The following is a 25,742-nucleotide window of genomic DNA, read 5'->3' on the forward strand; positions in this document are numbered from 1 at the left end:
GTCAAAGCCTGATTCTTGTAGCCTACAGAGCCACTTCAAAAAAGGGTCACATAGCACACATTCACTGCTCTTTTTGTCCTTGACCTGCAAACCAGTCACAAGATAACTGGACAGTGCTGCCATTTGGACGTTTTCAAAGACCCTTGTAATTACTACTGCAAGGAAAACCCATTGATATTCCATTGGAATCAACCACTTTTCCTGCAGACCTACACTAAGGTGTCATTCCCAAAACTGGCCACCAGATGACAGCAGAGACCGCCAGATGGACCACGTATCCCACCAAGGGCTGTGCTAAAAGGTTCCTTGGCTTTGTAGCCTAAGATGCAATGAGGGGCACACTTTTCCTCCCCGTCCCCCAGCCCCCGCCCCCGACAATGTGACTGGAAAACACCGTCGCTGTTTTCTTCCACTGGCCTCTGCCACCTTTCGGGTGACTTCACCATTCCATCCTCCCACAACATTGTTATCTTTCAGAGCACAGAAATCTTTCAGGGGCCTTCTGCAGTCCTCCAGAGAATGGAAATTTCTCTCCGCCAAGAAAGTGGGAAAGACCAAACTCAGAAGCCACGCGAAGGTGCAAAATCTGGTGAGTACTGCAGATGAACCACGATGGTGCAGCTAAGCTGAAATCATTTTTTCGTGGTCAGAAAAAGAAACACGCACTCTCACCTTGTCCTGAAGCTCACGTGTCTTCTGCTGACAGATTCCAGGCTCTATTGCTTGGATGGTGCTTTCAGTTGGTCCAAAGGGGAGCAGTACATGTTACCAGTAACTTGCTGGCTTCCTCAGGAGCTCCCACTGCAGGATTCCCTCCCAAATCCACCACAGGCGACCATGACCTACGATGGAAGAAGACTTCCCTTTGAAGGGGTTGCTAGTGGTATTTCTTTCTTTAACCGTAATCTCTCCTGTTCCACATTGTTCTCAAATAGAAATGATTCACTCCCCCCACAACAAATTGGCCTTGACAACGGAAAGTTACCCTTACCTTTCACTAGAGAATCACTTGTGGTCATGTGATCAGGAGGGGTCCCCTACCACCCCACTGTACTTCTGTGGAACCCCCAGTGTCAAAGCGATTCATGGAACTATGCTGATGCAAATGATTTTCGATGCTAGATTAGAGTAATTTCAGTACGTCGCCTCTCTCCCATGTGCCATAACATGGTCAATAGCCAGGGAAGGCCTGCCCCAGATGACTCTCCACTGCAAATGATCTGCCTACCGGTGGGGCAACTGGGTGTGAAAAATCCCCAGCATGAAACTTGTGATCCACTTTGGACACGTTCCATTACTCACAGCAATGTCTCCACACCACAAACCTTTTCTTACCTTACTGTTGCACCTGTACCTTTCTTCAAATGACAAAGCCAAAAGAGCCGGAAACGTTGCTCATGTTCACCAGTCTTCAGTGGGGAAAGGGCCACACACACAATCTCCAGTGGTGATGAGGTTTTCTTATTGGACGCTGATAGGATGGTGGCCATGACACAGTCTAACAAAACAGTTTCAAATGACGTTAAAAGCAAGTATAAGCAGCTGGAGTGAGGTGATGGGAGGGGCAAAAGTGCAAGTGAGGTTGGGGACCAAACCAGCTTCTTGGCCACACAGACTTTTTGGCCGACCTGATTTAAGACGAGGTTCAACAAGCAGCGCTGCATCGAAACCCTATGCACTACGTTTGGCTCTCACAGCCCTTCTGCTAGCACTCACAGAGAATAGAGAACGTTCTGTTGTTTGGGAATTCTGAAATACACTCCGACAGAAGCTCCAAAATGAATCACCATTACGATTTTAAAATACCATGACCAGAACAATGCTCAACATGCTACAACCCAAAACTTGAGAAAGAGATCTTCACCCTTCAATGCACACATTATAAAAAGAAGCTGGAAATGTACAAGTTTTGCACCCATACGAGCAATCTAAAAACGTAAATATAGTCTAGGCAAATTGAAGAAAGGGCCCCAAAGAAATGACCCTATAGAAATGTCCACGAGGGCAATACATACAATCATAGGGCTGGTATTTTACTTTGCCTTTCTTTTGTATCTCTTGGTGCAGCATTATGGATAAATTTTACCTCCACATAACACGAGGAATCTACAGCAGACAAAGCCACGACAAATCATGTTCAAACACACCTGCAACTTTGCAAAAACTGACTCTACTACACTACAAAGCCAGTTCCAAAAAAGGTCACACAAACCACGTTCATCACTCCTTTTCCCTGAACTTACAAACCGATCACGAAGGAACTGGACAGTGCTCAGATTTAGATGCTCTCAAATGCACTTGTAAATACCACTGCCTTGAAAACTCACTGTAATTCCACTGGAATCAACCACTTTTCCTGCTGACCTGCACCAAGGTGTCATCCCCAAAATTACCACAAGATGGCAGAAGAGACCGACAGAGGGAAGGCATATACCATGAATGGTTTTCTGCAAGGTTCATTAGCTTTTTACCTTCAGATATAATCACAGGCACACTTTTCATTTTCCCTCAAACATATTGACTTCACAAAGTTGTCCCCATTTTCTCCCACTGCCTTCTACCACCTTTCAGGTAATCTCACCATTCCATGGTCCCACAGCTTTGTTGTCTTTCAGAGCAGAGAACTCTTCCCAGTACCTTCTGCACTCTTTCAGACAATGGAAATTTCTCTCCATAAAGAAAAATTCACAGAGACCAACTAAATGGCCAAGGAAGAGGCAAAGTTTGTGAGTACTGTGGGGGAATCAGAACTGCGGAGCCAGGCTGGAACCGTTTTCCCTGGTCACCAAAGAGAACTGTGCTCTCTCACCTAATCCTAACTTTCCGCACCTTCTGCTGACAAATTCTGGACTCTTTCTCTCGGATGGAGGTTTCAGTTGGTCTGACGGGGAGCAGTGCCTGCTGCCAGTGACCTGTTGGCTTTCCGAAACCATCTCCTACTGCAGGACTCCCTGCCAAAGTCACCACAAGGGCACCATCACCTCCTTTGGATGAAGACCACCCTTTACAGGGGCAAGTACTGGTTCCTTTCTTTCCCCTCAATCTCTTCCATTCCACATTATTCTCAAATAGCAAAGATTAATCCTTCCCACACACACATTTTTATGGAAATTGAATGCTTTCCTTACGTTTCACTGAAGAACCACTTGTGAAAATCCACTCGTGAAGGGTCCCCCATCATCGCACTGAACTCCTATGGACCCCAAATAACAAAGCGATGAACGTAACCAAGCTGCTTCAGATGATTTTCAAAGCCTGATTACGTTGAACACATTGAACACGTTGCCTGTCTCCCGCCTACAATGACGGGATCTGTCCTCAGGGAACTTACACTGTTGAGGGCTCTCCACTGCACCTGGCCTGCCTGCCTGCCTGCAGGAGAAATCTCCAGCATGAAACTTCACAATCCACTTCGGACACGTTCCGTCAGTCACAGCATCTTCTACACACACACCACAGATCTCTTCTTGCCTTACCCTTGCACTTGTATCTTGCTTGAAATGACAAAACCAAAAAGACCAAAAATGTTACTGATGTTCATGCATCTTCACTGTGAAAATGGCCAACCATACACTCACCACTTGCGGTGAGAATTTTTGATCACACGGTGATAGGACACCTGTCACGATACAATCCAATGACGGTTTCAAAAGAAGTTAAAGTCATGGTGTCCACCACAACCACAACCCCTAATCCTAACCCTGAACTGTGCCATACACCAGACACCACACCGGGTGTCCAAAGCCTGTCCCTGACTCCAGATGCCTGGCTCTGGACATCATACCACAGAGAACAGTGCGTCCTCCTACTTAAATCTATGAACCCTTGACATGTAATCATCTCAAGTCTACAACTATAAAGCAGGTTTCTGTTTTAAAAAAGTTACATTACATCAAACAAATGATGCAATGATGATGCACATTAGACATGAGATACATGAGGCTGCTGCTGGCATAACAAGGCACACGCTTTGAAAGTGAAATTGATGAAAGTAAATGAGTAAATGTGATGTCCTCCTGAGTAAAAAATTCTAGGTAGCAGGAGAAGCTATTTGCAGAGTAAGACCACCCACGGAATTGAAGTAAATGGTTCCACATTATACTGACGATCAGACTGTCTTCCACAACAAAGAACTTTGTCACTCATCGATGAAGAGACACCTATATTATTTTAAACATTTTACTTATTTATTTTTAGAGAGGGGGCGGGAGAAACAGGGGGGAGAAAACATCAATGTGTACTTGCCTCTCACACGCCCCCTATTGGAAGCCTAGCCTGCATGCAACCCACGCATGTGCCCTGACTAGGAATCAAACTGGTGACCCTGTGGTTCACAGGCCGGCACTCAGTCCACTGAGCCACACCAGCCAGACAGACATCAATGTTTTTAAAGAGCTTCAATACTCCCTTCTAAAGAGAAGACATTCATATGACTAGCAAAAAAAGGAAAAATGTTCAATGGCTAAATCATAGTGCAATACCCCTTCCACAGCTACAAAGGCTATAATGCAAAAGTGAAACTGAGAAATGTTTATACTCACAAACAAAAAGAACAATGACCATTTCCTTTGTAAATGTAAAATATTGCGGACCTCTTATGGACTGGTTTGGCATTTCCTCAAAACAAATACCCTACTGTGTTCAATAACTCTACTTCAAAATATACACCCGAGAAAGTGAAGACAGCTGTTCTGACAAACATGATTATTCCTGTTTATTTTAACAACACAGGATTATTCATAACAGCACTGTTAACAACGGAAGGGTGGACAATATTCAAATGTCCATCCACAGATAAATGAATAAAGACAATTTGGTTTTTCTGTCATTGAAAAGGTATTGGACCCAAGGTGGGTTTGCCCTGGCAAGGAATCATGTATGTACATTCTTAACTTCCTACAGTAAAAATTTCACAACACAAAGCTAGAGAATTTTGAGAGTTTCTATATTAAATCTAAAGACACTGAAACAAAGAAAGGGCTTCACAGAGAAGAGGCACAATCACAGCAACAAGAGTGAGCATAGCTGGAACTGCTTCTTGGCAAACAGAAAAGTTAGACACAAAAAAAGGTCCTTGGAGACAAGATCAGGAGGTTAGCCCCAACGAACTGCCGACTGCTCCCCTGGCTGCAAGTCTCAGGGACCTTTAGAGATAAGGAGAAACAAAGCAAAGATCCATAGCAAAGAAGAGAAGGGAAGGTGCATGTGTGCTCAATGAACAGTGAGCAGTGAGTCCTTTGTCTTTAGGGTTTTACCTGTTTTCTAACGTTGAGGACTTTAGAGGAGGTCTTAGAAGAGTCATCTGCACACAATACTCAGCTTTCCAGGGCTGCCCTTCATGTGATGATGCAACAAAGTGAACACACAGAGTGATCAGGGTCCTTCTCTGGTGAATTTCTGCTTCAGAAAAGTCACCAGAGAAGGGCTGGGACTGAGGTGGGTCTTCCCCTACATAGTCTGGAATGTCTGAACCATTTGCTCTCCAATGCCCTGGGTCAGGGAAGGTAAGATCCTCAGGTTTATCCCCTGGCTATGAATTGCTAGGCCTTATTTAGCTATCAAGCTCAGTTTTCCCATTCCACTACCAAGAAATTTTCCTACATTTTTAATTAACTTGTCTCAACTCCATACACTTGGGGACTCATATTGGCATTGAATTTCACACAATGATCATCTGCTGATGGACACCACAGCCAAACTCAGGATCCTGGACACAGACCTTTGACTCCAAAAGCTAGACACTGGAGCGGACCCAAACCAAAACCTGGACTCCAGGCCCAAAGCCACAAACCCAAAGCCGTAGGCCCTCACCCAAGCAAGACCGTGAGGTCCAAACGCCAAAGACAAGATGCCAGGGATTGACATCGAACCCTTGTAATGCCAGATTCCATACACCAAAGCCTAAATGTTCATCTGCACGTGAACCTCACGTGTGAACCCAGAACACAAAGCCACATCCTAAGAGGTACAAGACTGTAGACACGCAACAGAATGCATTTGGACTCGGAAGCACAGGCCCTGGATACAGGACACAGATCGGTAACCAGGATGCCGATCTCTAACCAGGATGCCATGGCCAGAATTCGGGTTAGAGCCAGACACCAGGCGCCTGCTGCCAGAGGCCAGAGACAGGAGATGAACCGGATCCTCCCATTATAAACATCCCTGTGATTCAACAAGATGAAACCCTTGTCTCTCCAAATGCAAAGTTCAAAATTTTACCAAACCCCACAGGAATACTCTGAAACACAGAGTGAACAAAAACGATGCTGACCTTGGAGAACAGACGTCCATAATCTCTAAGCTGCAACAACTTCAGGACTTCAATCCACACTTCCGGCTTTTCCAAACTGTGAGGGGTTTAAAACGGATTCTTTTCCATAAACCTTGTCAGCTCTAACACCTGTGGGATAATAAACAAAATACCATACTCAGATCAATACAAGATAGTGAACATTTAATACGTGCATGAGTACAAATGAATACCAGACAATGAGGTCATATCAGCTATACAGGGCCTTTGGGAGTCTGGGGAAACAGGGTCTTATACCAGCACAATGGGTGATAGGACATTTATGAAAAGTGCAGCATTCGTGGAATATTACTTTTTGTTAGGCAGTCCCACAAAGCACAGGACACAACCTAAATTAATAAACTCTTCCAAATTTCACCAACATAATCATTCAGTTGAGAACAGGTTGCTTTTCTGAAATTGTTGAATGTTGTGGCAACAGCAGCAGACATGGCCTGAGGGAGCAACCAGCTGCCAGGAGGGCCTTGCAGCGCCCTCAGGGGGTGAAACGACTGGGTGTTTCTGAGTGCAAACCATCCACCTCTCCCTGCAGCTGGCAGAAGGCAGCAGAGCCCACGAATGCAAGGCAGGTGACCATGAAGCCACAACCAGGAGGTGAGCCACGGCCACACAGGTGGGACAATGTCACAGTCAGGACCTCAATGCTGCACACACATCAGGCGGCTGGGATATTGCAGCATTTGAAACACTGATGCAATTGGGACATCAATGAGCTGGGACATCGATGAAGGAGGACAAAGGCACAGGCAGGACACTGACACTGACAGGACATCAACACGACCAACACATATACACAGAAAGGACAGTGGCACAGCTCACGTATTGACTCAGTTGAGACATCGAAGCAGACAGTACAGAGGTACAGCTGGGACACCAAGGGACTGGGACATGGACAAAGATAGGACAGTGGCACAGCCAAGAAATCTATGCAGGCGGGACAGTGGCACAGTGGGGACATCAAGGCAGATGGAATGTTGAAATACAGGCAGCACAGCAGCAGGACCTCGACATCAACACACACAGGACAGCGATGTGGAAGGGACACAAACACAGACAACACGGCAGTATGGCCAGGACATCAAGGCAGAGGGAACCTACACATGATCATGATTTCGGTGAGCCTGGGACACTAGCATGGTAGGGACATGAACACCAAAGGGATATCGATGCTGCCAGGATGCCAACACACATGGGACATTGGACCACAAACACATGGACACAGCTGAAACAGGAACACAGGTATGACCCACAAAGGACGTCCAGTTACCTGACATAAAGACACCACTCTTGTACATGGGGAGAGAAGGAAAAATGAACTACAAAGTAGGTTTATATGAGAGTAATAACGTCCATGACTAAGTACCATTCCATTCAACATTCGTACATCATTCACTACAGCCGACCACCTTTCCTGCCGGCCTGCACTAAGGGGTTCGTCCCAAGATGCACTTGAGACATTTTGATGTTTTGTTGTCAGATGCACACTGACAACATTTTGATAACTGACCATAATGAGCCATGAAGCAAGATTACACAGATTACAAAGAAATAAAATTATATACAGTATAATTCTGGCTCTCACTGCTCTTAATGTAGAAATCAGGAACGAATGGTCATTAACAGGTCCTTACATTTAAAAGTAATAAAACACACTTCTAAATAACACTGCAATCAACACTGGTTGATATTCCACTGGAATCAACCACTTTTCCTGCAGACCAGCACTGAGGTGTCATTCCCAGGAAAGCCCACGACACGGCAGCAGGATGCAAACTAAAAACACTTTGGAAATGACCCTATTGTACCACCCATCAGTTTTCAACAAACTTCAAAGGACTGAAATTATATAATTTATGTTTCTTTCTGTCATTCCTGTTAATGTAGAAATTGGGAACAAAAGGTAATAGTTAGTCCTGATAGATAAAAGTTGCTAAATACACTTCTAAATTACATTGCAATCAACATTCATTCGTATTCTGCTACAGTCACCACTTTTCCCGCTCACCTGCCACTAACATGTTATTCCCAAAAGGCCCACGGGATGGCAGCAGAGAGGCACACATGGAACACTACTATTTACTTGACTAAAAGGTTCATTCCATTTTTAAGTAAAGACACAATGAAACAGACGCTTTTCGTTTTCACCAGTAATTTCATCAAACAACGTATTCACCGTTTTCTCCCACTGGTTTCTGTAGTCTTTCAGGCATCTTCATAATTCCATCCTCCCAAAAGTTTTCATCTTTTGGTGATGCCAATTAAAAACCAGTTTCAAAAATCAACGCAGCATTGAAATTATGTACGTTTCTCTAAGTGCTCCTATTGCACTGAAGCTAGAATTCACTAAAACTAAGTGACTAGAAAGTCCTTATATTTGGTAGTTAGGTAATACACTTCTAAATAACCTCAAAAATAAAACAATTTGAATTACAAAATAAACTCAGTAAAGATAAACATACTTCATACCAAAACCTATGAAAAACATCTTCACCCTTAAGTGCACAGTATCAAAAATAAAAGCTGAAGTCTGGCTGGTGTAGCTCAGTGGACTGAGCTCGGGCCTGTGAAACAATCATGGTTCGATTCCCAGTCAAGGCACATGCCTGGGTTGCAGGCCAGTTCCCAGTGGGGGACACATGAGAAGCAACCATGCATTGTTATTCCTCTCCCTCTCTCCTTCCCCTCTAAAAACAAATGAATAAAATCTTTAAAAATAAACAAACAAATAAATAAATAAAAGCTGAAAATAAGTGACTTTTGTGCCCATACTTCACACCTACAATAGTAAATGAAATGCAGACAAAGTAGACAGAAACATGCACGTTGACATATCTGCAAGTGTATGCACATAAAATGATGGCAGTTCTTTTTAACTCACAGCACTGAATTTTGAATAAATGTTTTCTCATTCTTTAAGTAAGCACCAACAAAGTAAATTAAAAATGCTTTTCAAGCACACTTGGAACTTTTTTGAAAATGACTACATTCACCTATAAAGCAGGTTTCAACAAATGTCTAACAAACTATGTTTATTGCTCTTTTTGCCATTAATCTGAAAACCAGTCACAAGGTAACTAGAAAATCCCTGTATTTAGAGGTTTTACAATACACTTCTAAATACCTTTCTAAAATAAATCACAGCCAGGGTGGAAAATAATTTACATAGCAAAATATTAAAAATACTGCATGCCAGACAAAGATCTTTCAGGTTTCAAAAATGATAAAAGCTTCAAACTCTGTTCCTCAACCCAAGATGATTTTGCCCCCAAGGGGACTTCAGGCACCATCCATTTTAGATGGTCCTGAGGGGAAAGGAAGTGAAGGTGTTCACAATGAATAGAGCTATTGGACGCTAATAAGCCCCGACAATGCGGAGGACAGTCCCCCAGGAGAATGAATTCTCTGGCCCAAAACATCCATGGTGCTAAAAATGGAAAACCCTGCTCTGTAGCCTAAAAAGTCTATTAGAACACCAGCTGCACGTCCCTTTGCATCCTAGATCTTAAAGGCTGCCTTTCTTGGAACAGGAAGGGTGGAGGCTAAAACTTAAAGAACAAAAAATGCCAGCCGTCTTGCCAACATTGGGGAGAAGTGTCCTGGGCAATAGGTCAGGCGGCAAAGGAAGATCTGTCCACTTGGGAGACCAGATCACACTGTGACTACACAGAGTAGTCACCTGAGGATCCTGCTTCTTTCCATTGCTCACACATCACTTTCATAACTGACTCATAATGTCACTTAGAACAAAGAATCTTCCTCTGTTACATTCCACATTGGACCATCTCAAGTTTTCCTCCTCGAAAATGTGGACATTGGTTACATTCTGTGTTCCTCAGATGACCTACCTGGGGCACATTTCCTGTCACAAAATACTTCTCATTTCTGGAACACCGTGCTTCCAGGCCCTAAACTCATTTAAAATGCTAAGAAGGATGTTACTATTTTATTTAGTCATGAATGTATTTATGACTAACAATGACAATTTTTCTAGCTCCTCACATTACCTCACTTCTTCTCGTTTTCTTTCAAGCTTTAACTATTTCTAGGTCACCTACAGCTACGACCACGTAACGGTCGTCGTCAGGGTGGGCGGGGTTGGACAAAATGGCGGCTGAAGTACCACCCGGAACAGACGGCTGACGTCACACCACAGAACCCAAAGGGCGGCTTTTTCCGCACAGCCACCTGAGCACGAGGACAACCACCAATGATATACTGCCGCCTTGTTCACAGGGGACCAATCCCCAGCTCCCACGAAGAGAGCCAACGAAAATAAAACCCCGCCATATTCCCTGCTTGGGCGCGACTTCCCGGCCCCGCTCTGTGGGCTGAGGAACCTCGCCCGGGTGTGCAAACCCCAGTAAAGCTCTGTACTGCCTGACTGTGCGGCCGATTGGCATTTCTTCCTCTGTGGAGCCTAAAAAACAATTTCAATCATTATTACATAAGAGAATGTTTACCTTCATTAACTCATGAGAATCAACAAAAAAATACCACAAATAGAATTTAGTAGTGCAGTGACAGGAAAATAACATGCAGGAATAATATGTAGAAATGGTAAGTTAAATATATAGTTTTTTTAAAAGACAATAACAGCAAAACATGAGGAAAAAACTGGGAATAACCTAACAATGTACAGGATGTACATGAACAAAATTGGAAATTGCTGTGCAATAACAAACTTTAAGAAATGAAAAACATCATCTTATCTGGGAGTTAAAAATGGCTATCTTTATATCTGTATTTACCAAAGTTATCTGTAACTGAAATATAATCTAGATGTATAAAGAAAAGTGCTCTCACAGGAAGTAGTCAGCTACACTGGACCTGAGACACGTGCCCCAGAAACAGTCTGGCCCCTCTTCCCTGCTCCTCACACAGCGGCTGCGTCCGCCCCCCACCCACCCCTCAGGCGCTGCTTTCTTTTGGCCTGAGGCGGAGCAGTACCTGCTGGAAGGAACCGCCTGGTTCCTGGTGAGGAGCTCCCACGACGGGACTCCCTAATGACCCCACCACATACACAGAATCGCCTCCTGTGGATGCAGACCGCCCTTTGCAGTGGATGGGGGTGGTTCCCTCCATGTGCCCCCAATCTCTCCTGCTCCACACTGGTGTCAACTATCAACACTTCATTCTTCCTCCCCAGTTGGTCTTGGAATTGGTTTTCCTTACGTTTCAGTAGAAAATGGCACTTGGAAATCTGTTCAAGAAGGTTTCCCCCTCCTCTCTGCTTAACTTCTGTGGAACCCAAACATCAAAGCACTTAACGTAACCATGCTAGTGCAAAGGATTCTCAGTGCTATTGATGACATTACTTTGAGTATGTCACCTGCTCCCGCCTGCCACGATGTGGTCTGTCCTCAGTTAACGTCTGGACTGGATGGCTCTCCACTGCAACTGGTCCATGGGACCCAGGGGGCAACTGCACAGGAGAAGTCGGCAGCATGAAACTTCACAATCCGCTTCTGACACATTCGGTCAGTCACAGCACCTTCCTCATACACACCACAAACCTTTTTTTGAATTTCAGTTGTGTTTTCACCTTTCTTGAAATGACAATGCCTAATGTGCCAATAATGTTGCTATGTTCATCCATCTTCAATATGAAAATGGCCACACGAATATTCAGGAGTTCTGGTCAGATTTTTTAATGCATGCTGAGATGACAGCTGTCATAATAAAGTCAAAAAAAAGGTTTCAAATGGAGTTAAAGACCACAACTCCAACCCTAATCCAAACCCCAAACCATGCCACGCACCAGACACCGGACTTGGTGCCCGAAGCCTGTCCCTGACTCCAGATGCCTGGCTCTGGACATCATAGCACAGAGAACAGCGTGTCCTCCTCTTTAAACCTGTAAACCCTTGAAATGTAAACATCTCATGTCTAAAAGTATAAAGCAGGTTTTTGTAAAAAAAACAACTTATATTAAATCAAGCAAATTAAATGATGCAATGATGATGCACATTAGACATGACATGCCTGAGACTGCTGCTGGCCTATCATGGCATATTCTTCCAAAGCAAAATCCATTAAAGTAAATGAGTAAATGTAATGTCCTCCTGATTAAAAAGTTCTGGGTAGCGGGAGAAGCTACTTGCACAGTAAGAAAACCACCCATGGAATTGAAGAAAATAGCTGCACATTATACTTTAGATAAGACTCTTGTTAGTACAATAAAGAACTTTATAACTCACCAATGGAGAAATATCTATTATTTTTGAAAAACTTGAACAGTCCCTTGTAGAGAGAAGACATACGAGGGATGGTAAAAAAAAATCTGAGGAGACGTTCGATGCCTGTATCACGGCGCGATACCCTTCCCAGTCACTACAAAGGCTATAATTGAAAAAGCAAAACTGAGAAATGTTTGTAATCACAAACAAAAATTAAAATGATTGACCATTTTTATCTAAATGTAAAATATTGTAGACCTTGTATAAAATACTTTGGCATTTCCTCAAAAAAATTACCCTACTGTGTTCAATAACTCCACTTAGAAACACATGCCTGAGAAGTTGAAGACAGATGTTATAACAAACTCATACACGATTACTCATAACAGCACTGTTAACAACAACCAAAAGTTAGAAAGTGTTCAAATGTGTACCCACAGGTAAATGAATACACAAAATTTAGTTTTTCTGTCACCAAAAAGGTACCAGACCCAAAACAGTTTTCCTCTGGCAAGGTCTCATACGGGTAGATTCTTGACTTAGTGCAGTAAAAATGTCACAACACTGAGCTGGGGCATTTTGCAAGTCTGTACATTACATGTAAGGACAATGAAACAAAGAAAGGGATTCAGAGAGAAGGGGTGAAATCACAGCAACAAGAGTGAGCATAGGCAGAGCTGCCTGATACTACATGCCAAAACCTATGAAAAACATCTTCACCCCTAAATGCACAGTATCAAAAATAAAAGCTGAGCCCTGGCTGTGTTGCTCAGTGGATTGAGTGTGGGCCTGCGAACCAAAGGATCGCGTCTTAATTCCCAGTCAGGGCACACGCCTGGATTGCAGACCAGTTCCCAGCAGGGGACGCAGGAGTTGCAATAATATGCAACTTTTGTGCCCGTACTTAGAAACTAAAATAGTAAATGAAATCCAGAGAAAGTAGACAGAAACATGCACATTGACATATCTGCAAGTGAATGTACATAAAATGATGGCAGTTCTTTTTAAGTCATAGCATCGAATTGTGAATAAATGTTTTCTCATTGTTTAAGTGAACAGCAACAAAGTACAATAAAAATACTTTTCAGGCACACTTGAAACTGTTTTTTAAAGGACTACATTTAGCTATAAAGCAGGTTTCAACAAATGTCTCACAAACTATTTTTGTGGCTCTCTTTGCCATTAATCTGGAAACCCATCACAAGGTAACTACAAAGTCCTTAATATTTCCATGTTTTAAAATACACTTCTAAATACCTTTCCAAAATAAATCACAGTCAGAGTGGAAACTAATTTACATAGAAAAATAACACAAATACTGCATGCCAGACCAAGATCCTTCTGATTTCAAAAATGAAAGAAGCTTCAAACTGTTTCTCAGCCAAAGGTGACTTTTGCCCCCAAGGGGACTTCAGGCAACTTACTGAGCCATTTTAGATGGTCCTGAGGGGAAAGGAAGTGAGGGTGAACAGAGGTATTGGATGCTAACAGGCACCTACAATGCAGAGGACAATCCCTCAGGAGAATGAATTCTCTGGCCCGGTGCTGAGAATAAAACCCCCTACTCTGTATCATGAAGACTCCATTAAAACACAAACAGCATAGCCCTTTGCATCCTCCATTTCAAAGGCTGCCTTTCTTGGAACAAGAAGCATGAAGGCTAAAATTTAAAAAACAAAAAATGCCTTCCATTTTGCCAACATTGGGGAGAAGTGTCCTGGGCAGTAGGTCAGGAGGCAAAGGAAGATCTGTCCACTTGGGAGACCAGATCACACTGTGACTACCCAGAGTAGTCATCTGAGGATCCTGCTTCTTTTCATTGCTCACACATCACTTTCATAACTGATTCGTGATATCACTTAAAACCAAAGAATCTTACTCTGTTAGATTCCACATTTGACCATCTGAAGTTTTCTTCTTTGAAAATGTGCACATTTGCTACCTTCTGTGTTCCTCAGATGACCTACCTGGGGCACATTTCCTGTCACAAATTACTTCTCATTTCTGGAACACCGTGCTTCCAGGCCCTAAACTCATTTAAAATACTAAGAAGGATGTTACTCTTTTATTTACTCATGAATGTATTTATGACTAAAAAAGACAATTTTTCTAGCTCCTCACATTACCTCACTTCTTGTTTTCTTTCAAGCTTTAACTGTTTCTAGGTCACCTACAGCTATGACCATGTATTGATCACGATTGCATGAGAGCATGTTTACCTTCATAACTCATGAGAATCAATGTAAAAGTACCATAAGTAAAATTTAGTGCAGTGATGAGAAAAATAACATGCAGAAATAAATATGTAGAAATGGTCAGTTAAATATATAATTTTTTTAAAGAATCAATGACAGCAAAACAGGGGGCAAAAACTTGGGAATAAGCATAGCAATGTACAGGATGTGCATGAACAAAATTGAAAATTGCTATGCAATAACAGAAACTTTAACAAATGAAAAATTTCATCTTATTTGGGAGTTAAAAAATGGCTATCTTCATATCTCTATTTATCAAAGCTATCTATAACTGAAATATCATCTAGATGTATAAAGAAAAGTGCTCTCACAGGAAGTAGTCAGCTAAACTGGACCTGAGACATGTACCCCAGAAACAGTCTGCCCCCCCTTTGATGCTTCCCACAGGGTGGCCGTATCTGCCCCCCACAGCCCCGTCACCTCATAGCCCCCACGCAACTCACCTCCTGTCCTTGGACTGCATTGCTTGCATCACGTTAGGATGTGAGCATCACCTCGTGACCACGGAGACCAGGAGCCGGCGGCGCCTAACCCCCAGCCCGCATACTGGTTCATCTCTCCACCGAAACTGGCCGCCCCTCACTCCTGCCAGCCTACATTTGCCTCCCGCCCAGCCCCACCCACATCTGCGGCCTGGCGACCTCTCACCTCCAGCCCACTCGCGCCTCTGACCTAAGACCCCGCCCCCATCTGTAAGTTTGATTTTTTTAGTGGTCCATTTAAACAAAACCAGCCAGGACTCAGGTATATTTGTGGACGTGCAATGTAATGAAGAAATTTACATTACTAGTGTATACTTTATAATATTCAACAGTACTCTGAAAAAGTTCAGAGAATAAAGGACAAGACACAAACTAAGAGAAAATAGGAATGACCTAAAACATGGGGTGAAAAAACATCAAAACTGAAAAAATGGGAAAAGACATACAGGATGGTGCAAAAGCAACAAAACAGTTGCTAATTTTAATAATTATGACATGAACAATAATGTCATAATGATACAGGGTGCAGCTGGGGGGGGACCCAAAAAAAAAGATTTGGAATGGTGTCCAGAATTCAAAGTGTATAAGAATATTGGAGAGACATATAAGATGTCCTCACCCCCCCCCCACAGGGGGAAGAGACAAATAGAACCAGGGCCATTGAGAGCTGTTTTGCATAGCAATAGTTTTGCAGCTAACCTCTGGAATGATTATTTAACATATCTGTAACCTTTAACTGGTTTCATAGATATGTTAAATAGCTGTGGCCAAGTTTTGAGCCAGGGAGAAGGGAGTGGACTGGGAACCAGGAGGAAACTAGGGGCTGAGCTCCTGAGTGAGAAGAGGCCTGTGTGGGAGCTTGGAAAAGATCGGCTCCGGGACATGAGGGGATAACTGCCCAGGTGAAAGTGAGAAACCCTGCAGCTTTGGTAGAAGAGGCCCATGCGGCTTTGGGGTGCCCCCTTTGGCCGCGGGGCCTGGAAAGCAGGAGAGACTTTGACTGGAACTGGGTACAAAGAACTCTTGCCAGTGGACCATGAGAGGGTACCACAGTACTTTGGATTAACTCGAGATCCTGCACAGTGACACAGCTGACGGTGCCAGCGGCCTGCAACACAGACGTGTGCTCTTTTCCTGATTTACGGTACCCAGAGTTGGGATGTTATAGGAAAACGAAGCAACCAGACACCGAGGGATTCGGGAGTACAAGATTTATTTAACGTGCACGGGCCCAGAGGAGTCATTTCCTAATTCTGAGCCCCGAACAAAAGATTCTTGGGGAATATATAGATTAGGGGTCTTCCTATCCACGTGGTGTTGTAGGCAACAGATGAGTCAATGCACGCTCTCGGAGATGAAGATAGGTTTCAAAGATCTCTAATTTTATTGATTACAAAATAATAGTCTAATTATAAATTTGGTGGCCAAGCTTTACCTGCGCAGGGGCGAACCCTCGGGGTGTCCAGAGACACGGTGCCCAAAAAGGGCTGCAGATGAGAGTCGCGCCTGGCTCACAGACTACGGGGTTCTTATAGGGCAGAGCAAGCGAAAGCGGGGTTACAGAAGCAGATGTGGCAGTTAGCTATTAGCCAGGTTGCTAAGTTAAAAAAACGGCGAAAGTCTCTAATTGGTGGTTGGGAGCTGGGGTCTTATCTGGCGGGCCTTGGTCAGTTACCTTATTTGGCTAGGAATTTTAACCCAGCCGTTCCCTGACATTTATTTATTACCCAGTCTCAGGAACTGCAGATGCCTAACGGCTGTTTGTATGTTTCTACTACTAATGGCTATTACATTCCCCCCTCCGGTTAGGTAGCAGTTAAACCATTGACTGCCGGTCATCCTGAGGCAGGATAGTATATGGTTGGGACAATACCATAAGCTTGATGGCATCAATCCTGTCCCTGATGAATGCAAAAATCTTATTCAAGATCCAGGGTCCTGCAGTCAGGGCAAGCAATAGGATAAGTATAGGGCCAGCTAATGCGGAAATAAGCGTGGTCAGCCAAGGGGAAGCTTTAAACAGAGAGGCATACCATGAAGAGGTCTGTTCCTCTTGTTCTCTTTCTTTTAGTCTCTTGGTTAGCATCTTTATGCTTTCTCTGATTACCCCCGAATGGTTGGCATAAAAACAGCACTCTTCCCCTAAGGCTGCACATAATCCTCCTTGTTATCACCTATAATTCTAGTGCTATTATTGTAAAAGAGCAGTCAGAAACTAAGTTTTTTTCAACTTAAAATACTTTTATGTCTTTGCTCTTTACTTATACTGTCCTAACTCCGGGTACTGCAAATTAAGAAAGAATACACATCTGTGTTTCAGGTTGCTGGCACATCAGCTGTATCAGGCAGGATCTTTAGCCAATCTAAAGTTATGTGGCACTCCCTCACAGTCCACTGGCAAGAGGTCCTTTTTTGTACTAAGTTCTAGTCAAAGTCTCTCTTGCCTTCTAGGCTACACAGCCAAAGGGGGAACCCCAAAGCCACATGGGCCTCTTTCACCAAAGCTGCAGGGGTTGGCACTCTGCCTTAAACTATGCGGTGCCCTCTTTCACCTGGGTAGTTTATCCCCTCATGGCCTGGAGTTGATCTTTTCTAAGCTCTGACACAGGCCTCCCCCCTCAGGGGCTCTGCTCCTAGCCATATCCTGGGTAAGCGACTTTATTTCCTTAGTTCTAAGTCTGGCCATACTATTCAATATATCTATGAAACTAGCCAAAAGCTATATGTCAAATAATTACCTTAGAGGTCAGCTGCAAACCTGTTGCTATGTACAACATCTCTCACTGGCCCCGCTCTATTCGTCCCTGTCTCCCGGGGAGTGGTAAGTATACCTTAATATCTCTTGGATACCTTGAACCTTGGATCTCATCTCAAATCTTTTCTGGGGCTCCCTGTGGATGCACTCTGTATTAATATTCTTCTTTTTAGATTTATACCTACTTCATAATTATATAAAGGAAAAGGGACGGAGGTCTCATCTGCTTGTAACTTCTTCCAAGCTGGAAATGGACGCTGTCTTATTTACCCTTGGGTTGGGGGGTACCCTGAAGGGGAGCAGCACGGAGGGAGTCTTTCCTGTAAGGGGAAAGACCTCACAGGGTCCTGGTCAGTTGGCTGTCACCCGGACATCGCAGGCTTGGTGTCCAAAGGCTGGCATTACTGGACCGCTGTCATTCTGGTCAGGTCATATTCTGGAGGTGACAGATTAGGCAAGAAATTGGAAGCACAATTAAATCATAACAATTAATTGACAAGGGCAGATACTTCAGTAAAGAATAGCTTATTTGCTACTAATTACTTATAGGCATAGGCAGGTGGTAGGCATTCGCCTTATGAAAACAGAAGAACATACAGGTTAATTAACACAACACTCTTTAAACCAGTCTCTGTGCCTCTGAGACTGTCTTTTGGGAAGACATTCTATTGCAAGATCCTTTCTACCTGGTAAATTGTACATCTTCGGTAACATTACAAACTTGGTTTTAACTTTCAAATGAGAGCAAATTTTCAAGACAGTTAGCTGTACTATTCTGATGTCTAATATTGAGCACTGTGATTTTCCTTGAATTATAATTTTTCTCCTTAAGATCACCTTCATTGTTATTTATAGGGACTACTTTGGGTCCCGCTTTTGATTTTTGACTGTTTGTTTGCATAAACACACCAAGAGCAGCCTGGATCATTTGTGATCCTTAAGTCTGCTTTGCTGGAACTCACACACTCACCCAGGGAACTCTTAGATTGACTTCTCAATCTGCCTCTCAGGGCATAGCAGCGCCACACATCTGGCCTCGCCTGTACCAGTTGTTTCACTCAAATCCTTGAGCGTCCATTGTGCTTACAGGTTCTTTTTTCAGCCATCTTTCAGGAAAGCAACCTTCATTCCTCCCCTGGAAAGACTGGCACGAACCACACAACTAGCTAAAGTACCAGGCTTTTCTTGTGGGCTTTCACTAGCTTCACAGGTCAATCCTAGTTCCTCTGAGCTTTCCGGTAATGACCAGAACCTATATGCCTCCTCCTTCAGGCGTGACATTTCAGTCAAAGTCCTGGTTAACAAAACTACTATTAATGGCTGGTCTTATTGAATTTATGCAAAGAAACCTTATAGTGTCATTATTCCTTCAGACAATGCCAAATTCCGGAGGGGTCAGGAGAAAAATACAAAGTATGATGGAAAATCTTTTTTTCTTCTGATACCTATTAAGATTGCATTTCTATGCTTTATATCTTCCATTACTAACTTTACATAATTCCTTTCCAAAACTTTTGCAAACTTCTACCACCTTTTACACACCCTCTTCTATCTTCACAACTTTTCACAGCTTTTTAGCAACATTAAAAAACTTCTACAATCTTTTATACACCTCTTCATTTCTATATCTTACATTTTCTTTTGTTCACTTTTTTTTTTTACAGAGTATGAAGATTCAACCTTTCTTGGAATCTTCAATTTCTTTTTCAGAGCAGATACAGAGCAATATTCAAAACAGAGTTCCAAAACAATACAGGTAGAGACATTCTCTTGCACTAATGCTTCCACTAGTGCCTCGCAGAGACATGCTCCTTCAGGCCAGTCTCTCGGCGGAGACATGCTGCTTTGCCTCAGGCTGAAGCACTCGTCAGCCCTATATGACCCTTCCTGGGTCCCGGGTGGCAAAGGCATTCTTTCTAACTGGCTATAGTGACCTTCTCTAGGTCTTCAATACAGGTTTCTAATCAGAAACAGAACTGCACATGGGAAATTTGCTTTTCCCCATGAAACTAGAAAACAAGTAGTTGAGGTTTCCTTTACTCCAGGTTTAAAACTTTCATATCCTCTGTACATATTTCTGCTCATTTAGATCTATCATTTTCTTTTAATCTTGGTTCCTTTCCCACACTGGGAAAGGCTGTAGTTAAACTCACTGCTTAAACTCAGTATGCGGCAGCTAAAATCTCTAGTACTTCAGGTATCTTCTACTAAAAGTCTCTATATTTGCAGGGATATTTTTCACTTTTCTGAAGCTTAGACGTTGCAAATACTTTATAAATCAGGTGCTCACTCTTGGACTTCAATCCATGACTTTTTAAAACTAGAGCTATTCCTATCAGAACCAGTTACACAGAGAACCTGACTGCTGCAGCTAGAAACGTTTTGTACCCCAGAATGGCTGACCTTCGGAGCCGCCCGGCCCCCCCGGAGGGAACCCCGAACCTATCCACAACCAGGGCAGTCCATGCCAAAGTCATGGGGAGCCAGGACACCCAGGTCAGCTCCCCTACATAGACAGATGACAGGAATTAGCTCAGAGCATGCCCCAGTGGCCGAGCCAGTGTGCAGGGGAGCAGGGACAACCGAGGGGCACCAGAGGGAAGGGGCAAACGAGGTCCTAAGCCTGCTCCCAATCCAGAGGCAGCCCATCCGCCGTCCCAGCGGCTCTATCTAAGCTTCCCACACACTAGGACCCCTCGGACTCTTATCATATGAATGAAAGCACTCCTAGCAGACTTCACAGGTTCATTAGCAAGCCTTTGTGACGCCAAATTTTTCCTAACTCTAGCAAGGCACGGGAGTTGCACCTCTCCCCAGTAGGCATTCAGGCCTAAGGAGATCAAAGTCAGAAAGCGCTTCTCCCAGAATATACGGGGACTCAGGGCTTTGTCAAAGCTGGGGGGGGGAGTCCCACCCACTGCCGACTTCCGACCAAGCTCTGGGGGGGCAGGGAGAGAAACCCAAGGCAGTGCCTGCCACCAGGGAGTCTCGCACTCCAGAGGTCGTCTCTCGCCCCAGACCCTAAGGGCAGCGGTACGATCCCAAAATCAGGCAGAGCGGTCAGCAATATCTCCCTATTTTTGTTTATAAGATCAAATCAAAATAGGCCTGTGAAATCTGCTATTTGCTATTCTCGAATGCAATTACAAGGAACAATTTCTATATACATTATAGAGCACAAACAGGAATTAATTAAGGCATTTCTGGGTTGTTATAACTCAAATTCTTAAATCTAGTCAGTTGAAAAATCATATAAACACATGGGATACATAAAAGTAACAGGTTTGGTTACATTTCAATTTTAGAAGAATTAGCACAGACTTTACAAAGTTACTTTCAGCATGAAGAATCTGAAAACACTCTTGCTTGTTTGCAGCATTAATTTAGTCTCTTTAAAAGTCTCTCTTAGGTGACCACTCCAGGGGCGCTGGTTGGAATTCCACACAGCTTGGAGAAATCTGGAGCTAAAGGTCATTCAGAAAGGCAAACAGCACACTCCCCTCTCCGAGCTAAGAGTTAAAATGGCCAATAAATCACTCTCGGGGGGAAAGGCTCAAGACTCTTTTAAAGTATGATGAGCTCGTCTCACAATTGCCAGACCAGTCGAATTACAAGGTCCTCACTGGCAAACATTTCAGAACTTAAAATTCCTCACGCCTCAAGCTGCGGCAGCAGAAAACTCACTTCAGTGCCTGCCATCAGCCCCGCCCACTGGCTGAAACCCTACCCGTTGCTAGGAAACAGCCAGCGGGGCGGGCCGCCCTAGTCAGCCTTCCAAATCTCCACCGCAGTAGCCTGGGGGAGAAGGGCTGCGGCCAGCCACTGAAGTCAGCACGGGGAGGGGGGAATCAGTGAGCAACCCCGCCAGGCCAGACAGTTCGACAGCCCGTTGCAAGGGGCCCCCCCTCCGGGGGAGGGGAAGCGATTGCTCGCAGGAGCGACCCAGCACCTTGGCAATCCTGTCTGTCCCGGGGAGACAGCCTCCCGCCCCCGCCCCGCCACCTGGGGTGCCGATAAGGGGAAGAGGGGAGGGTGCGAGGATGCGAGAAGTGTGCGCGCTTTTCCAATCAGCGAGCGAGGGTCCTAGCATTGCCGACTGGGGAACTCTGGGGGCAAAATACTCATCTCGTCAATACCAGCAGGGCCTCCGTGCTGCTTTGTTTCAATCACAGTCAGATTCCTCGGCACCGGCGCCCGCGGACCCAGCTGGCGCGCGCGCACGGGCGCCGGCCGTCGGTCACCGGTCGCGGGACAGGGTGGCTCTCCCGCAGGCCGGGCGGGGGCGTCAGTGGCGCAGCAGCGGGGTGGGGGGGGGGGGCTGGTAGTCCGCCCAGCGCGAGCACGGCGGCTGCGCGCTAGCGCTCCGAGCCGTTTGGGCTGGCGCGCAGCAAGGTGGGGACCGAAACCCGCCCTCCTGGGCCTCGCATGCTGCCATCAGTGGTGGAGAGGCCCGCTGCAGCTGAGGCAATCGCGCCGGGCTCGCTCGCGGCCGGCGCTGGTCGGTTGGTCGGCCGGGCCCCTCTTTGATGCCTGTAAAACTTTTGCCTATTGGGTGGGGGTGCGGAGGGCGCCATTTTGTTGCAGGGCTCACCGCCGTCTTGCAGCACAATCCCTCCGCCTGTAAGACCTTTGGAAGCTCAGAAACCAGTCATAGTTTTAAAATCACAAATTAGACATAGAAACACAAACACTGAAACACATCCGTAACAAACAAAGACTTCACAGACACTGTTTCTCCTCTCACACAGGCGAACCGCGGTTCTCACACAACTTCAGCTCTTTCACTCATTCAGGGGGGGCGCAGGCGCTGCGCAGGCGCTTTTCGGTTAGAGCGAGGAAATCGTAAGTGATCTCCTGCCGTAACCTAAACAGACGGGGGGGACACTCCAGTTCTCCCCCCCATTACCAGAATAGAGCACAAAACTCTACCAGACGGGGACTGCAGTTCCCCTACCAGACGGGAGCGTAAAGCTCCGACCCCCTGAGGGCGTCCCCCCGTTCTTGGGGTCCCCTGGGCAGAATACCGGTAGCGTCCCACCTACTGCCTCAGGGCTCCGATGGCCGCGACCTTCCCAGATAGAGATCTCTCACAGATACCAGATACTTACCGGGCCGGCATACAGATGGGTTCTCCGAGGGCACGTGCGAATCTCGCTGGGGCCTCCAAATGTTGTAGGCAACAGATGAGTCAATGCACGCTCTCGGAGATGAAGATAGGTTTCAAAGATCTCTAATTTTATTGATTACAAAATAATAGTCTAATTATAAATTTGGTGGCCAAGCTTTACCTGCGCAGGGGCGAACCCTCGGGGTGTCCAGAGACACGGTGCCCAAAAAGGGCTGCAGATGAGAGTCGCGCCTGGCTCACAGACTACGGGGTTCTTATAGGGCAGAGCAAGCGAATGCGGGGTTACAGAAGCAGATGTGGCAGTTAGCTATTAGCCAGGTTGCTAAGTTAAAAAAACGGCGAAAGTCTCTAATTGGTGGTTGGGAGCTGGGGTCTTATCTGGCGGGCCTTGGTCAGTTACCTTATTTGGCTAGGAATTTTAACCCAGCCGTTCCCTGACATTTATTTATTACCCAGTCTCAGGAACTGCAGATGCCTAACGGCTGTTTGTATGTTTCTACTACTAATGGCTATTACAGTGGCAAAGCAGGATACAGAAGCAGAATGTGGTAATTAGTTCTATCTTCGGGGCAGAAGCAGAGTTCAAAGGCTAAATATGAAAATTGCTTCTATCTGCGGGGGTGCTAGCCCTAGTCCTAGTGACTATCTGGCTATCTGCTTTATCTGCTCTTCCTAGATGGCCTTATTGTTCTCCTATGGCGCCTGGGGTCTTGGATGAGCAAAGGTCTCCTGGGACCTCTCCCTTCATCTCCAGTCCTCATTATCCGGCCACCTGCCCTCCCAGACGGCCCCATCATTCTCTCTAGGGCACCTGGGGTCTGGGCAAATAAAGGTGAAACAGAGGTTTTTCAAAGTTTCCCATATCATTCCCCCCTTTTATGCTAAACAGCAGTAGATGCTTGTTTAAGCATAATATATATATATTTTTGTAGAAATAAACAAGTCCCCCCTTTTCTTAGATTTAGAGTATTAATGAGGTTTCTTTCCTCATCATTTTTCTCCTCCTGTGATCTACTATCATGGAGAGATTCTAAGACCCCCTTTTTCCTTTTGGACTATTATATACTTCTCTGTAGAACTACTCACATAGTTCTAACAAAGCAAACAAAGATTCAGAGCGAAAAGTATACAGATGGTGTAAAGACCAGGTATTTCCCTTGCTATTACTTATAATTCTAGTTCTATTATTGCAAAAGAGCAGTCAGAAACCAAGTTTTTTCTTTTTTTTAACCTAAATACTTTCATGTCTTGGAGTTGATCTTTTCTAAGCTCTTATACAGGCCTCCTCCCTTAGGGGCTCTGCTCTTAGTTACATCCTGGGTAAGTGACTTTATTTCCTTAGCTCTAAGCCTGGCTATACTATTTAATATATCTATGAAACTAGCCAAAAGCCATATGTCAAATAATCACTTTAGAGGTCAGCTGTAAACTTGTTGCTATGCACAACATCTCTCAATGGCCCTGCTCTATTCGTCCCCTTCCCCTGGGGAGTGGTGAGTACATCTCAATATCTCTTGGACACCCCGAACCTTGGATCTCATCCCAAATCTATTCTGGGGCTCCCCGTGGATGCACCCTGTATCAATATTCTTCTTTTTGGATCTACACCCACTTCATGATTATATAAAGGAAAAGGGACGGAGGTCTGATCTTCTTTTAACTTCTTCCAAGCTGGAAATGGACGCTGTCTTATTTACCCTTGGGTTAGGGGTGCCCTGAAGGGGTGGGGGGCAGCACGGAGGGAGTCTTTCCTGTAAGGGGAAAGACCTCACAGGGTCCTGGTCAGTTTGGCTGTCACCCGGACATCGCAGGCTTGGTGTCCAAAGACTGGCATTACTGGACTGCTGTCATTCTGGTCAGGTCATATTCTGGAGGTGACAGATTAGGCAAGAAATTGGAAGCACAATTTAATCATAACTATTAATTGATAATGGCAGGCACTTCAGTAATAAATGGCTTATCTGGTGGAAGGTGTACAAGGCATGTTACACCTATCTAAAAACTTTTATGCTCCACTATACTTCACTAAGGCTGAGGGGAATACATTAGGATTTCCCTCCTTTCAGGTTTCTGAGCCCTTTCTGTCCAAGCTATCAAGACAGAAAAGGGAAAATCAGTTCTGAAGTGAAGCCTATAGACTGTCCCAGTCTTTTACCAACCTAACTACTTAGTTCAGCCAAACCGTTGAGTCTCAGTGGGGCAATGACGAAGATGGGCTCCTTAAGTGAGGCCTATCTTGCAACCAATCTCTCATAGACATAGGCAAGTCATAGGCATACGCCCTATGAAAACAGAAGAACACACAGGTTAATTCACACAACGATCCCCAAACCAGTCTCTGTGCCTGTGATACTGTCTTTTGGGAAGACATTCCATTGCAAGGTCCTTAACAGTGGCAATTTGACAGGTCCTTTGCACCTGTAAATTGTACCTCTTCGGTGACATCACAAACCTGGTTTTAACTTTCAAATGAGAGCAAATTTTTAAGACAGTTAGCTGTACCATTCTGATATCCAATACTGAGCACTGTGATTTTCCTTGAACTACAATTTTCTCCTTAAGATTACCCTCACTGTTATTAGAGAGACTGCTTTGGGTCCAGCTTTTGATTTTTGACTGTTTGTTTGCATAAA

General features: G+C 44.7%; 2 long non-coding RNA genes across 2 annotated transcripts; both read right to left on the bottom strand.

The window, feature by feature from the left end:
- Positions 1 to 684: 684 nt before the first annotated feature.
- On the bottom strand, positions 685 to 6,397 carry LOC128627286 (uncharacterized). Its single transcript, XR_008391447.1, has 3 exons — positions 6,275 to 6,397; positions 1,336 to 1,498; positions 685 to 842 (listed from the first exon to the last, which is right to left on the bottom strand). It is a non-coding gene; the product is annotated as an uncharacterized LOC128627286 (long non-coding RNA).
- Positions 6,398 to 16,587: 10,190 nt separating this feature from the next.
- Positions 16,588 to 23,620, bottom strand: LOC128627285 (uncharacterized). Its single transcript, XR_008391446.1, has 2 exons — positions 23,090 to 23,620; positions 16,588 to 18,417 (listed from the first exon to the last, which is right to left on the bottom strand). It is a non-coding gene; the product is annotated as an uncharacterized LOC128627285 (long non-coding RNA).
- Positions 23,621 to 25,742: the final 2,122 nt, after the last annotated feature.

The sequence above is a fragment of the Artibeus jamaicensis genome, unplaced genomic scaffold (genome assembly GCF_021234435.1).
Source record: "Artibeus jamaicensis isolate MK-2021 breed Jamaican fruit bat unplaced genomic scaffold, CSHL_Jam_final contig_356, whole genome shotgun sequence".
Taxonomy (NCBI): Eukaryota; Metazoa; Chordata; class Mammalia; order Chiroptera; family Phyllostomidae; genus Artibeus; species Artibeus jamaicensis.